Raw genomic sequence first — 13,282 nt, 5'->3', positions numbered from 1 at the left:
GGAAAAGAACAATGTCGGGACTGCCGATTTCGCCGCCATCGATCTTGGGATGACCGGCGTCACCAGCGCTCCAGGGCACGAGTCCTTCGAATTTGATGTCCGGAGTACCATTCTCTCATCACCACCCATCTCTTCTCTGAGCAGCCCCCCAAGCAACACCCTCGTCTTGCTTGACATCACTGAGATCTCTCTCCTTCTGTCCTCCGCTGATAAGAACTCTCTTCCGCCTCTCGACCCACCCTCGAGTCCTACGGCCAGGATTCTTAAGAGGGATTGGCTTCACAAGCACCACACTGGGGTTACCGCTGTCGTCGCCTCTCTATTTATTTCCGACCATGTTTATAAATTTGCATCCCTGAGAAATCAGTGACTCCCGTGGCTGCAAGAGTTGGCGAAATCGCCAAGAGAGAATCGATTGCCGTGAACTGGGTAAGGATGGTCGACTTCCTGCGCAAGGCCCAATCGAAAGAAGTTATTTTGCTGCCATGAGCTAGGGGCAGGGTCCCAAACGACGTCGTGGCCATGGAAGAAGGGAAATTGTAGAAGATTCCCGGCTCTCGAGAGAGAGAGAAGGATAGAGAACAACTCCGGATCTCTGTCGATGAACAGAGAACCAAGACTCATGTGAGTTGACTGCGAAAATTGGGAGAAGAGCAATTTGGGCCCCGCAAAGGCTAAGGTTTGTTTTGTGGTCTGAAAGATTTGACCACCAAATTCAATGATGGTAATATCTGTCAAACAATCATGGGACCGCCCCAGCTAGGAAATCCCAACCGAGAACAATCCTCTACAGCCATGACCACTTCCGAAGAACGGATCAGACGTCAATCACGCTTTGACCCCACGATCATGGTTCCTCGAGGACACAGAGGTACGATCCCATAGAACGAAGAATTACTATTTTAGTTTTTAAAATTAATAATATTTAGATAAAATAAAACAAGATAAATGTAAAATAATTAATATATTACTCAGCAAATAAATAGATCAATAAAACAATAACAGCATAACTTTAATTATTATTTTAAATGCCCATGATATATATGCTCCAGGACCCAAATGGCATGCTTCGCATGTAAATAGTAAGACTAAGTTTAATATACCTCTATGACTCTATGAGTTCGGATATCCTGATAGTGGCTTATATTTTATAGATTGAAAAATCCTGGAGATATACACATGCAAAAGTATTGTTCGCTGCATCTCTAAAATTGCATGAGTTAATACCTGTATGCATCTGAAAAATGAAACCAAGTGACATGTGCGACATATTATTAATTGATGAATATCATTGAATTAACAACGAGCATCCTTGTTATATGTGCTCTGTGCAAGCTCTTATTTTGCAGAAAAATTCAGAAAAATAAACAAGACCTCAGTTAGGCACAAAACCAGCTGAGATGACGAAGCGACAGTAAGGCCATAGAGCCCGAATTACAAAGAAGACTCCGGGATCCCCTAAGAACTCCCGGGTAACCAAACAAGACCGGGATCCCCTAAGAACTCCCGGGTAACCAAAGAAGACTCCGGGATCCCCTAAGAACTCCCGGGTAACCAAACAAGACCGGGATCCCCTAAGAACTCCCGGGTAACCAAAGAAGACTCCGGGATCCCCTAAGAACTCCCGGGTAACCAAAGAAGACTCCGGGATCCCCTAAGAACTCCCGGGTAACCAAAGAAGACTCCGGGATCCCCTAAGAACTCCCGGGTAAACAAACAAGACCGGGATCCCCTAAGAACTCCCGGGTAACCAAAGAAGACTCCGGGATCCCCTAAGAACTCCCGGGTAAACAAACAAGACCGGGATCCCCTAAGAACTCCCGGGTAACCAAACAAGACCGGGATCCCCTAGAACTCCCAGGAAAATAAAGAAGACCGAGATCCCTTAGAACTCTCGGGAAAACAAAACAAAAATAGCCGGCGAAGATCTCCAAGATCTCCCGGAGCAACAAAGACCAGGATTTCCAAAGATCTCATGACAAAAGAAGACCTCACTGAGGTCCTAGCAAAGGAAGACCTCAATAAGGTCTTGACATAAGAAGACCTCACTGAGGTCCTAGCAAAGGAAGACCTCAATAAGGTCTTGACAAGAGAAGACCTCAATGAGGTCTTGACAATGGAAGACCTCAATAAGGTCTTGACAATGGAAGACCTCAATAAGGTCTTGACAAAAGAAGACCTCACTGAGGTCCTAGCAAAGGAAGACCTCAATAAGGTCTTGACAAAAGAAGACCTCACTGAGGTCTTAGCAAAGGAAGACCTCAATAAGGTCTTGACAAAAGAAGACCTTACTGAGGTCCTAGCAAAGGAAGGCCTCAATAAGGTCTTGACAAGAGAAGACCTCAATAAGGTCTTGACAAAAGAAGACCTCACTGAGGTCCTAGCAAAAGAAGACCTCAATGAGGCAGAAGACCTCACTGAGGTAGAAGACCTCAAAGAGGCAGAAGACCTCACTGAGGCAGAAGACCTCAATGAGGCAGAAGACCTCAATGAGGCAGAAGACCTCAATGAGGCAGAAGACCTCATTGAGAGGTAGAAGACCTCACTGAGGTAGAATACCGGCGAAGATCTCAAAGATCTCCCGGAGCGAAAATGGCCGGAATCCCCAAGATCATCCGGTGCTACAAGCAAAAACAACTCATAAGAACGTAGTTCCGATCTCACATAAAAGATTGGGGCACGGGACCATAAATGAAAAAGCTAAACTCCGACCTCCCAAAGGAGCTCAAGTCATCAGGTAGAGAGACTTTAATCTCACACAACAGCCAAAAGTACCAAAGCATCATGTCGATCTCAAGAAAACGAGCGCAGTATTGGTAAACCCGATAAGACAGACCGAATTAAGGCAAGGCGATTCCTAAGCAAACTGCATACCAAAATACAAAGCCAAACAGAGAATCAGGGGCAATCATGAGAGGCAACGACCTCTAGAATTGACCGCTCACACTAAACCAACTCAGCTGACCTAGAGAAAGGTCCAAGCAACAAAGAGCCCGCAAAACACTCGAGAGAAGACAGCCCATAAATACTCAGGGGCAAAAAAACATACACAAGAGTCCAACGCTCAGGCAAAAATAATAAAAAGGCAAGAAAGGGATACTTCCGACAGGAGCAGTTCTCAGACCATACGGTCATGAATAGAGTTTAAAGATTTATCCCCTCACCAGTCATGGAATAACTGCTGAGGAGATAAAGGGGCAATTGATGATCGCTGGATTTCTTCACCCCGGTATAAAGGCCAGGCCCATGAAAACAGTCCCTGATCCGAAGGCTTCAATATTCCCCTCGAGAGCCAGGTCCAGCCCGCTCAGTCACAGGGCCGGACTCCGCCTAGACTCCTCAATCAAACCGGCCCAAACCTCTCGGCCCAGTAATCAGGCCCTCACCAGGCTCAACTTCAGCCCTACCATTCAACCCAGCCCGGAAAGGGGAAAATGACCAAGATGCCCCGCTGGTAGGTCCTTCCGCATGCGTATCAGAGGAGAATCATACGTATCAGAGGAGAATTAATGGCCGTTACGCATGGAGCAGGCGCCTGACACATCCGTACATACGGAGCTAGGCGGCAGAAGACAACTAGCATTGTGGCAGAGAGACAGATATATATATCACGGTAAAGGCCACGCAGAGGGGTCTCTCTTCTTCTTCCTTTTCCTTCCTGGACACCATTTTTATTCTTACTGTAACCCTTGCCTAAATATACTACTCTGAGCCATAAAATCTGACTTGAGCGTCGGAGGGCCTCTGCCGGGGCACACCCGGTAGGCCCCTGACCATTCTTTCTTATTTACAGGTCCTTTCACCAGGAAGAACATGGAGAGATCCACCAGGGAGCCCAGCAAGAAGGGACCCAGAAGAAAACCAGATCTATCATGGACCAGGAAGAGGAAAATATTTATCAGGCATCATCCACACTCAGCTGAAACAACCCTTTCTCTGTGTCCTTCTTCCCCAAGCACACTCCTGCGCATCCATAAGAGCCCTGACGCACTGGGCCTGAAACGCGTTGGTCCTCTCAGGTCTGGTCATGTAGGAATTGCCGAAAAATTGGAGGTCTGGGACATAGACATTGAACTTGGACTTCAATTGAGGGACGAAATAATTGAATCGCAACATTGCATTGGCTCCGAAGCCGTGTATTAAAAGCAGTGTAGGCTTGGAGCGAACGTGAGTTTTGGGAACCCAGCAGTGCATGACGATGCCATCGCCGAGCTCTGTGCCATCGCCGAGCTTGATTTCTTCATCCTTGGGAGGCGCGTGTTATTGGAATATTCAAAAAGCAATTGTGACCCATAATCAACTTTTGTAATCCCACATCGTGATTCGCAAAACAATTCCTGGGAGGCCAAATTTTAATCAGTTGACCTTTCCCGTATTCCCATAACCGTAAGGCAACTGTACAATCAAATAGAAACCCAAATCAATAATGCAAATCTTAGGCCACGTGATTATCCCAGAAGACGTGTCCGCTCAAAGCCCAAACCAGAAACCAATGCCTTTACAAGTGGACCTTAGCTTAGCTAAGAAATCCCTGGACGTCGTCTGGTACAGAAGCTCATTGGAGGGGCCACCTGCTAGTTCTTGGCAAGGAAATATGAAGAAAATGTGCGGGTGAGCAATGAAAGAGTGGCGGTGATCATCACAGGACAGACGTTGAACTGAATAATGGCGAACTTCTCGGCCTTGAGGTACCAAACACCGAATAGGTCAAATTCGAAGGACTTGGCCCCATGGAGCGCTGGTGACGCTGGCCACTTCAAGATCGATGGCGACGACATCGGCAACACCGACATCGTTCAGTTTCGCGCCGACCTACATGGTCGCGTTGCTGCATGGTCGCACCGACCTCACTGGTTGGAGCTCGACCAGACCCGTGACTTCCTCCTCAGGTCGGCGCGTCTTTGGCAGCTCAAGCTCCTTTCAGTTCTGCTACTCCGACCAGCGAAACCATTGACCTCCTGTATTACGCGAACCACAGCCGAGAGCGGCAACTGGACGCGACTATCATTTTTGTCCGACCTGAAATGTGAACCCGATCTCAAACACCGCTCCGACCTCGATCACATCCAAGCTCGCGCACGGGTCCTGAACGAGTGTGGTCGTCGAATTTGCCGATGACAGAGCCACCTTTGTGCTTCGCCAGCTTTCCACAAACACGGCTCTGAGCTCGATCACAATTCTAAGCTCGAGCACGGATCCGACCTGAACGAGCAATCTATCGCTGTGGTCGTCGGATTTGCCGAGCTCCTTCCTGTCTTGCTATTCTGACCCACTAACTTGCTGATTGAAATCATGAGGGCAGTCTGGCCATCCGACCAGGAATGCGGGATCATCCTCCAACATAGCTTTGACCCCAAGCTTACATCTATCTGACTTCACGATTTCACTCTCAAGCTTGGGTCCGTCAACTATTAAGCATGAGCTGATTTATTCATGTGGTTCAATGCCCAGTCGGGTTCGCGATGTTTATTGGGAATCTCTTGTTGGTTTGTTGAAGTCGTTCTTTCCCATTTCGCTTTTCCGACTTGCCTGAGCTTTTCCTCCGACTTGTTGAGCGTGGTCTGCTGGAGCCTTCCCACTCAAAAGTTGATTATCTGGTGGTGGTGTCTGCTTTAATTCTTGAAGGCTGTAGTTTCTTCCCTTGCAGACGTGGTGTCAGCTCCATCATGCCTTCATATCTGGTCCAATTCGGTATCGCGACGACCTCACTTGTTGGAGCTTGACCAGACCAGCGACTTCTTCATCAGGTCGGCGCGCCTTTAGCACCATCATGTCTGTCTATCTGGTCTATTTCCACATCACCCCGACCTCATTTGTCGGGTCTTGACCAGACCAGCAGCTTCCTCCTCAGGTCGGCGCGTCTTTGGCAGCTCGAGCTCTTTCCACTCCTGCTATTTCTACATATATATATATATATTATTTTTATTTATTTATTTTTTTTTTCTTTTTTTTTAACTTGGAATCTTACAGCCAACCTGCCCATCTAACCCTTACAATATATATATACGGCCGACCTCACAATTTCAACAAATATGTATATACTTCTCATTCTTTTTTTTTTTTTCTTTTATAGAAAAAAATTAAAATCTACACTCAGAGACAAGCATTTCGATCTGAAGTTTCACCTCGTCAGATCTCAAAGAAAAAGTTAGTAGTAATAAAATTCAATAAATGTTAAAATAAACAACGAGGGTAGGAAAATGAAGATTAAGAGACTGTCAAGATATTCTTACACCAGCTGGGTATTTCTTTTCAGCTGGGTTACTGTAAATCTCCAGCTTTCTTTTTCGTGTAAGCTTTCTTTTTTGTATTGTCTCCCTGTCGCCCCGATGCTTTCCATCTGTCCTGAAATGCGACTCCAACCTCGACCACGAATATAGTTTCGAACATGGATCCGACCTCAACGAGCAATCTATCGCTGTGGTCGTCGGATTTGCTGAGTTCCTTTCTGTCTTGCTAAACACGGCTCCGACCTCCTTTTTTCTCACGGACTCCTCTTCTCTTTCTCTCACCTTCTTCTTCTCTCTTTTTTTTTTTATATATATACAGCGGACCTCAGAATTTCAACAATACATATATTCCTCACCTTTTTTTTTTCTTTTACAGAAAATATTCACTAGACTTATGTGGATCTCAATGGGTGGATCTGAAAACTTTTGAGATAGTAAAATCTCTTTCGTGGAGGGCACATTCCCGGCCAAGCTCGGCGAGGGGTTAAAAGGAATGGATGGTTGGTTGTTTGGAGTTGTAGGACTGGAAAATAAGAACCGCTGCCCCTCTTGGGCAGAGCTCAGATTATTTGGAATGACATTAAGGTTATTTTCTTGGTGGTTTGCCATTGTGGATCTCAGTGGGTTTTGAAAGTGAAAACTCCGGTGATGAAAAGATCTCCTTCGTTTCCCACAGACGGCGCCATTTGATAAATCTTTTCCTCTTCCTGGTCCATGATAGATCTGGTTTTCTTCTGGGTCCCTTCTTGCTGGGCTCCCTGGTGGATCTCTCCATGTTCTTCCTGGTGAAAGGACCTGTAAATAAGAAAGAATGGTCAGGGGCCTACCGGGTGTGCCCCGGCAGAGGCCCTCCGACGCTCAAGTTAGATTTTATGGCTCAGAGTAGTATATTTAGGCAAGGGTTACAGTAAGAATAAAAATGGTGTCCAGGAAGGAGAAGGAAGAAGAAGAGAGCCCCCTCCTGCGTGGCCTCTACCGTGATATATATATCTGTCTCTCTGCCACAATGCTAACTGTCTTCTGTTGCCTAGCTCCGTATGTACGGATGTGTCAGGCGCCTGCTCCATGCGTAACGGCCATTAATTCTCCTCTGATACGTATGATTCTCCTCTGATACGCATGCGGAAGGACCTACCAGCGGGGCATCTTGGTCATTTTCCCCTTTCCGGGCTGGGTTGAATGGTAGGGCTGAAGTTGAGCCTAGTGAGGGCCTGATTACTGGGCCGAGAGGTTTGGGCCGGTTTGAGTGAGGAGTCTAGGCGGAGTCCGGCCCTGTGACTGAGCGGGCTGGACCTGGCTCTCGAGGGGAATATTGAAGCCTTCGGATCATGGACTGTTTTCGTGGGCCTGGCCTTTAGGCCGGGGTGAAGAAATCCAGCGATCATCAATTAGTAAGTGTTATAATTACATATATTAATAGGGGTGAGCATTCGGTCGGTTCGGTTCAAAACCGAACTGAATAAACTGAAAATCAAAATTTTAGTGTTTATAAAAATCGAACCGATTTTAGTCAGAAACTGAATCGAATTAAACTGGTCTGATTCAGTTCGATTCAGTTCGGTTTGATCGGTTTCGATTTTTAATAATTTTTTTATTTTTTACACTTTATTTTTAATATTTTAAAATTTAATTAAAATATTTTAATCTTAATATGATTTAATTTCTTTATATTATTGAAAAAATATATTATTATCACTAATCGATTCGGTTCAGTTTTTTCGATTTTTTCTGTTCAAAACCGAACCGAACCGAAATAATCAAAATTTCTGAAATTAAAAATCAAACCGAACCGAAATGTATAAAAAATCGAACCAAATTTTTAAATCAATTTGGTTCGATTGATTTTTCGATTTAAACCGAATACTGCTCACCCATAATTCTAACAGCAAATCAAAATTTTATTAATATTATTTAAGTTTTTAACATGATAATTGGTGAGAAATTAATAAGAAAATAATATTTTATATTTTTACTTTAACTTTAATTTATATGATTAATATTCGTTATTTATAATTACAGATATTGCTGAGATTAAATTAATAATGTAACCAGAATGAGATTATGGCTAGAACCTACAAAAAAGAAGATGTGAAGTGGTGGTAGGTATCCACGGCAGCTATTCCAACGCTCAAGTCAGTATCATGACGAGCGGAGAGAATGTAACAAATTGTTTAGAGTTTTAGTGTTAGAGAATAACGTGCCTTTACCTTTAAAATTATTATTTTTTATACTATAAGAATATGGGGATAAATATAATATTTTCTAAAAATCCAGCGATGATGTGACCGTCTATTCAGTAATGGATATTATCAGCTAATAGGTTGATGATCCTGCGATCATAGGTGAATTAGAAAAGTATCTAGTAACGGTATCCCTTACTAAGACTTGTTGGGAGGGCGAGTCTTGACGACAGTCCGGATATTAAAGTGTGTGGGTCTCCCTTTCCATAGCGAGACCGCGTATCCCACTTGTCAAATCCCTGCCACATGGTCATTGTTTCATGGTGATAACTTATAGCTTTACTTTGGGCGGATGTTATGTAACATCAGAGGTCCCTCGCCAGTCTTCGACTCTTTAGGTTTGAAAGTGATCATTTTCCTTTCCGATTTAGGACACATGGCATGATCTCAGTTGTGAGCGTCGTTTCGCTTGCCTGTTAATCACCTTATTTGCTATGCTGCATTCAAAACTTTATTAGCTATTTCGCTGTATAAGAATCTTTCTTTCTTCTTTTTGGTTTACAACAGTTTCTCATGGAAGAGGGAAGCATAGGTTTCTTCTTCTTCTGTTTTTTAGGGTAACCAAATCTGTGTGAAGAATATCATCATAGTCTACCAAATCTGTGTGGGGGATATCATCATGGCCTTCGAAGAGCAACTGAATGTGGGTCATCCTAAAGGTGCAAGAACATTGCTTAGCTCTGTGCATTGGCTGAGGACTGCAACCAGTCCAATTATAATAGTTTTTCAGCATTGCGATCCCTAGAGGTTTGGATTGTGCGAGATTGATTCTAAGGGCAAGGTCAGGAAGGTAGTTGGAGAGACAGCTCTTCATGACATTTCAGATGGCTTCCTTTCCTAGATTTTAAGGATTCTGATGAGATAGGAATTTTTTATGTAATAGAGACTTTCGATGTAAGAGAGACTTTGATGTAGTAGAGATTTTTGATGTATTAAAGACTTTATTCAAGTCCCCTTCTTGACACCTGATAATTTTTTTATAATGAAGATATATGTTTTATATGCTTTTGTGCGCTTCCTTTGTTGCCACCATTTTTGTCGAATGAAGGAGGGAGACCAAAGCGTATCTTCTTTAACGCCCTTTTAATCATAAAATAGTTTTTGAAAAAATAGGATTAATACATAGGCTTGTGGCCTGGTGGACTGTCATTCCTTCCGTCGTAAAACGCTTTAGGTGGATTTGTAACCTGACCTCATGAAAATTTGCCTTATGGACTTGATTCGTGGGACCAACGCCCATGCAGTCTAACGGGAACCGTCTCATGGCTTGGCAAAGAATGCCTTGTGGCCCTAATTTGTGGGACCAATGCCTAAATGGTCTGGAGGAAAATGTCTCGTGATCTGGCCTAGAGAAAATTTGCCTTGTGGCCTTGATTCATGGAACCAACACCCGAGTAGTCTGGCGGGAACTACCTTATAACCTAGCCTGACAAAAATTTCCCTTATGATCTTGATTCGTGGGACCAATGCCCGAGTGATCTAACAGGAACTACCTTGTGGTCTAGCCTGACAAAAATTTGCTTTGTGTCCGTGATTCGTGGGACCAACACCCGAGTGGTCTGGCGGGAATCGCCTTATGACTTGATCTGGAGAAAATTTTCCTTGTAGTCTTAATTCGTGGGACCAATACCCGAGTGGTATGGCGAAAACCATCTTGTGACATAGCCTGGCATAAGCTACCTTATGGCTTGGTTTAGTCTTTCTTCGAGGGAGGTAATCCCATCGTTCCTTATTATTGAAGAACACCATATATGAAAATATCTTATTCATTTGTTATTGATAAAACCTTCTCAGGTTACAGATGTTCCAGAAATGGGGAATGACTTCACCATTTAACTTGGTTAGCTTATATGACCCTGGGCGAATAACCTTCGAGGTCCTGAACTGTCTTTTCCAATTCTCGACCAACTTACTAGACTTGGCGTTGCTGCCCATCACATATGTTCTATTAAGGACTAGATCCCCTACATTGAAAGTGTGTAGCCTAACCTTACTGTTGAACATTCAGGATATCTTATTTCTGTAAACCGCTATTCTGATTGCAGCCTTTTTCTGTAGGAATTCTACTTGGTTCAAATTGAAATGTATTTCTACAGTATTCTCTGATATCTCAGGGTATTGTGTCCTGAAGTTGCCTACTTAGATATCCACGAGAATGACTGCCTCGGCTCCATATGCGAGAGAAAATGGTGTTTTTCCTATAACTATTCTGGGGGTGGTTCTGTATACTCATATTATGTGGGGTAACTCTTGAACCAGTTGCCCTTGACTTAGTTGAGTCTTTTCTTTAGACCCTGTAGGATAGTTCTGTTAGTCACCTCAATCATACCATTGGTCTGGAATGATAGGCTGAACTGAATCTTAAGTCAATTTTTTATTTCTTGTGGAAGTCTTTGAACTTGGAGCTTATGAACTGAGTTCCATTATCAATAATTACTATCTTTGGTATTCTAATCGAGTGAATATATTTTTAATAACGAAGAAAATTGCTTGTTGGGTAGTGATGGACAATACTGCCTCAGCCTCGCCCACTTGCTGAAATGATCTACCGCTATGATTACGAACTTTCTTGGTCCAGTTGCTTTAGGGAATGAGCCAAGGATGTCTATCCCCCACTGAAAGAAAGGTCAGGGACTTCCAATAGCCACTTGCATTTCTCCCGGGATCCTTGGGATGGTTACATGTACTTGGCATCTTTGACACCTTTGGACAAGCTATTTCACGTCTTCCATTATCATGGGCCAATAATATCCTTGTCTAAATACTTTCTGAGCGATTGTTCGGGATCCTTCGTGGCTTCCACAATCACCTTCATGGATATCCCTTAAGATTTCATGGCCTTCCTCTTCGGTTAGACACCATAACCATGGATGTGTCAAGGACCACCTGTACAACCAATCATCAATTAGTTCGTATTTAGAAGACTTCCTTATTACCTGTTTGGCTGATAATTCATCGACCGAAAGGTCATCTTGTGTCAAAAATTTGTATACTGGCATCATCCATGATTCCCCTTCGAAGGACTCTTCACTGCCATCACTGGAGTATGCAATTTCTAGAATTAAAATGGTTGGGTCACGTGTTGTTCTCCCGCTACTACCATCTTGACCAAAAGATCCGCCTCTTCGTTATTGCCTCTGGTTACCTGGCAAAGTTCACAACTGCTTCTCCCACCTTTAATCCTGCTCATCAAGGACCAAACCTTCTCCTCGTATTTGATAAGGTTCGATTCGCGGACTCTGAATTGTCCCTAACATTGATTAACAACCAATTGTGAGTTACTAAAAATAGTGAATTTTTATATACCTAATTCCTTGATGATTCTTAGGGCCATAATCACATCTTCGTATTTTGCTACATTGTTAGTGACGTTGAAGGCGAGTTTGGTCGCGTATCGAAACTTTATCCCTGTCTGAGATTGTAACAGGATCCTGATTCCTGAACCCCTGCTCCGTAAGCTTTGTTTGCCCAAACCTTTCATTCTTCTGTGCTCTTTTCTAAGGACCCTGAAAGTTCTAATGACGAAGTCATTTCTGCAATAAAGTCGGCTAGCACCTGCGCTTTCATGGCCTTTCTTGGGACATATCTAATATCGTAGGCTGACAGTATTACCGCTCAGGTGGATAACCACCTTGACAATTTTGGCATGTGTAGAACCTTCCGCAAAGGGTAATCTATTTTAACTTTTATGGTATGTGACTCGAAGTATGGTCGTAACTTTGTGGCTAACATAAGAACTACGAACACCAACTTTTTGAGAGGATGGTAGTTCAACTTTGTCCCCTTCAATGCCTGGCTGGCATAGTATACTGGATTTTGCTCCCCATTGTTTTCATGAACAAGTATCGAGCAAACTGTTTCTTCTGTCACAGACAAGTATAGAAACAAAACTTCCCCCTTAACGGGCAGGCTTAACAGTTGAGGGGATGATAAGAAGGTTTTTAGACTTTTAAATGCCTCTGCACACTCTTCTCCCTATTCAAACTTGCATTTGCTTTTCAAAGCCTTGAAAAATAGGAGGCACCTTCTGGCCAAGCATGATATGAAACGATCTAGGGCAGTGATCCGCCTATTCAGCCTTTGTACCTCATTAATGGTTTTAAATGCTTTCATATTTTGGATGGCGTTGATCTTCTCAGTGTTTGCCTTTATACATTTTTTCGAGATTATATATCCAAGGAACTTCCCAACTTTTACTCCGAAAGTACATTTTTCAGGGTTCAACTTCATGTCTGCCTTGTCTAGAATGTTAAAAACTTTTCGGATATCTCTAGATGGTCCTTCAAGGATCAACTCTTCACCACCATATCATCCACATACATCTTCACTGTTGATCCCACCATTTTTTTGAAGATTCCTAACACCAACCTTTAGTATGTCGCCCCTGTATTTTTTAATCCGAAAGGCATTACTTTGTAACAATGAACTCCTTCATCTGTTATGAACATGATCTTTTCTGCATTCTTGGTATCCATAATAATTTGGTGATATCCTGAAATGGCATCAAGAAATGAGACCATCGCATGCCCTAAGGTCGAGTCCACTAATATGTTAATGGATAGTAAGGGGTAGTGATCTTTTGGACATGCTTTATTTAAGTTAGTGAAATCCACCCACATCCTCCGATTTTTGTTAGCCTTCTTTAATAGGACCATATTGGCTAGCCATGTGGGATACTGGACTTCCTTTATCAATGCTGCACTTAAAAGCTTATCCACCCCTTCTTTGATCACCCACTGCCTCTCTGGTGTGAACTTCTTTTTCTTTTGTTGGATTGATTTGATAGTATTATCAATGGATAACTTATAGGTG

This window comes from Manihot esculenta, chromosome 8, assembly GCF_001659605.2.
Source record: "Manihot esculenta cultivar AM560-2 chromosome 8, M.esculenta_v8, whole genome shotgun sequence".
Taxonomy (NCBI): domain Eukaryota; kingdom Viridiplantae; phylum Streptophyta; class Magnoliopsida; order Malpighiales; family Euphorbiaceae; genus Manihot; species Manihot esculenta.
This window is presented reverse-complemented; position numbering follows the sequence as displayed.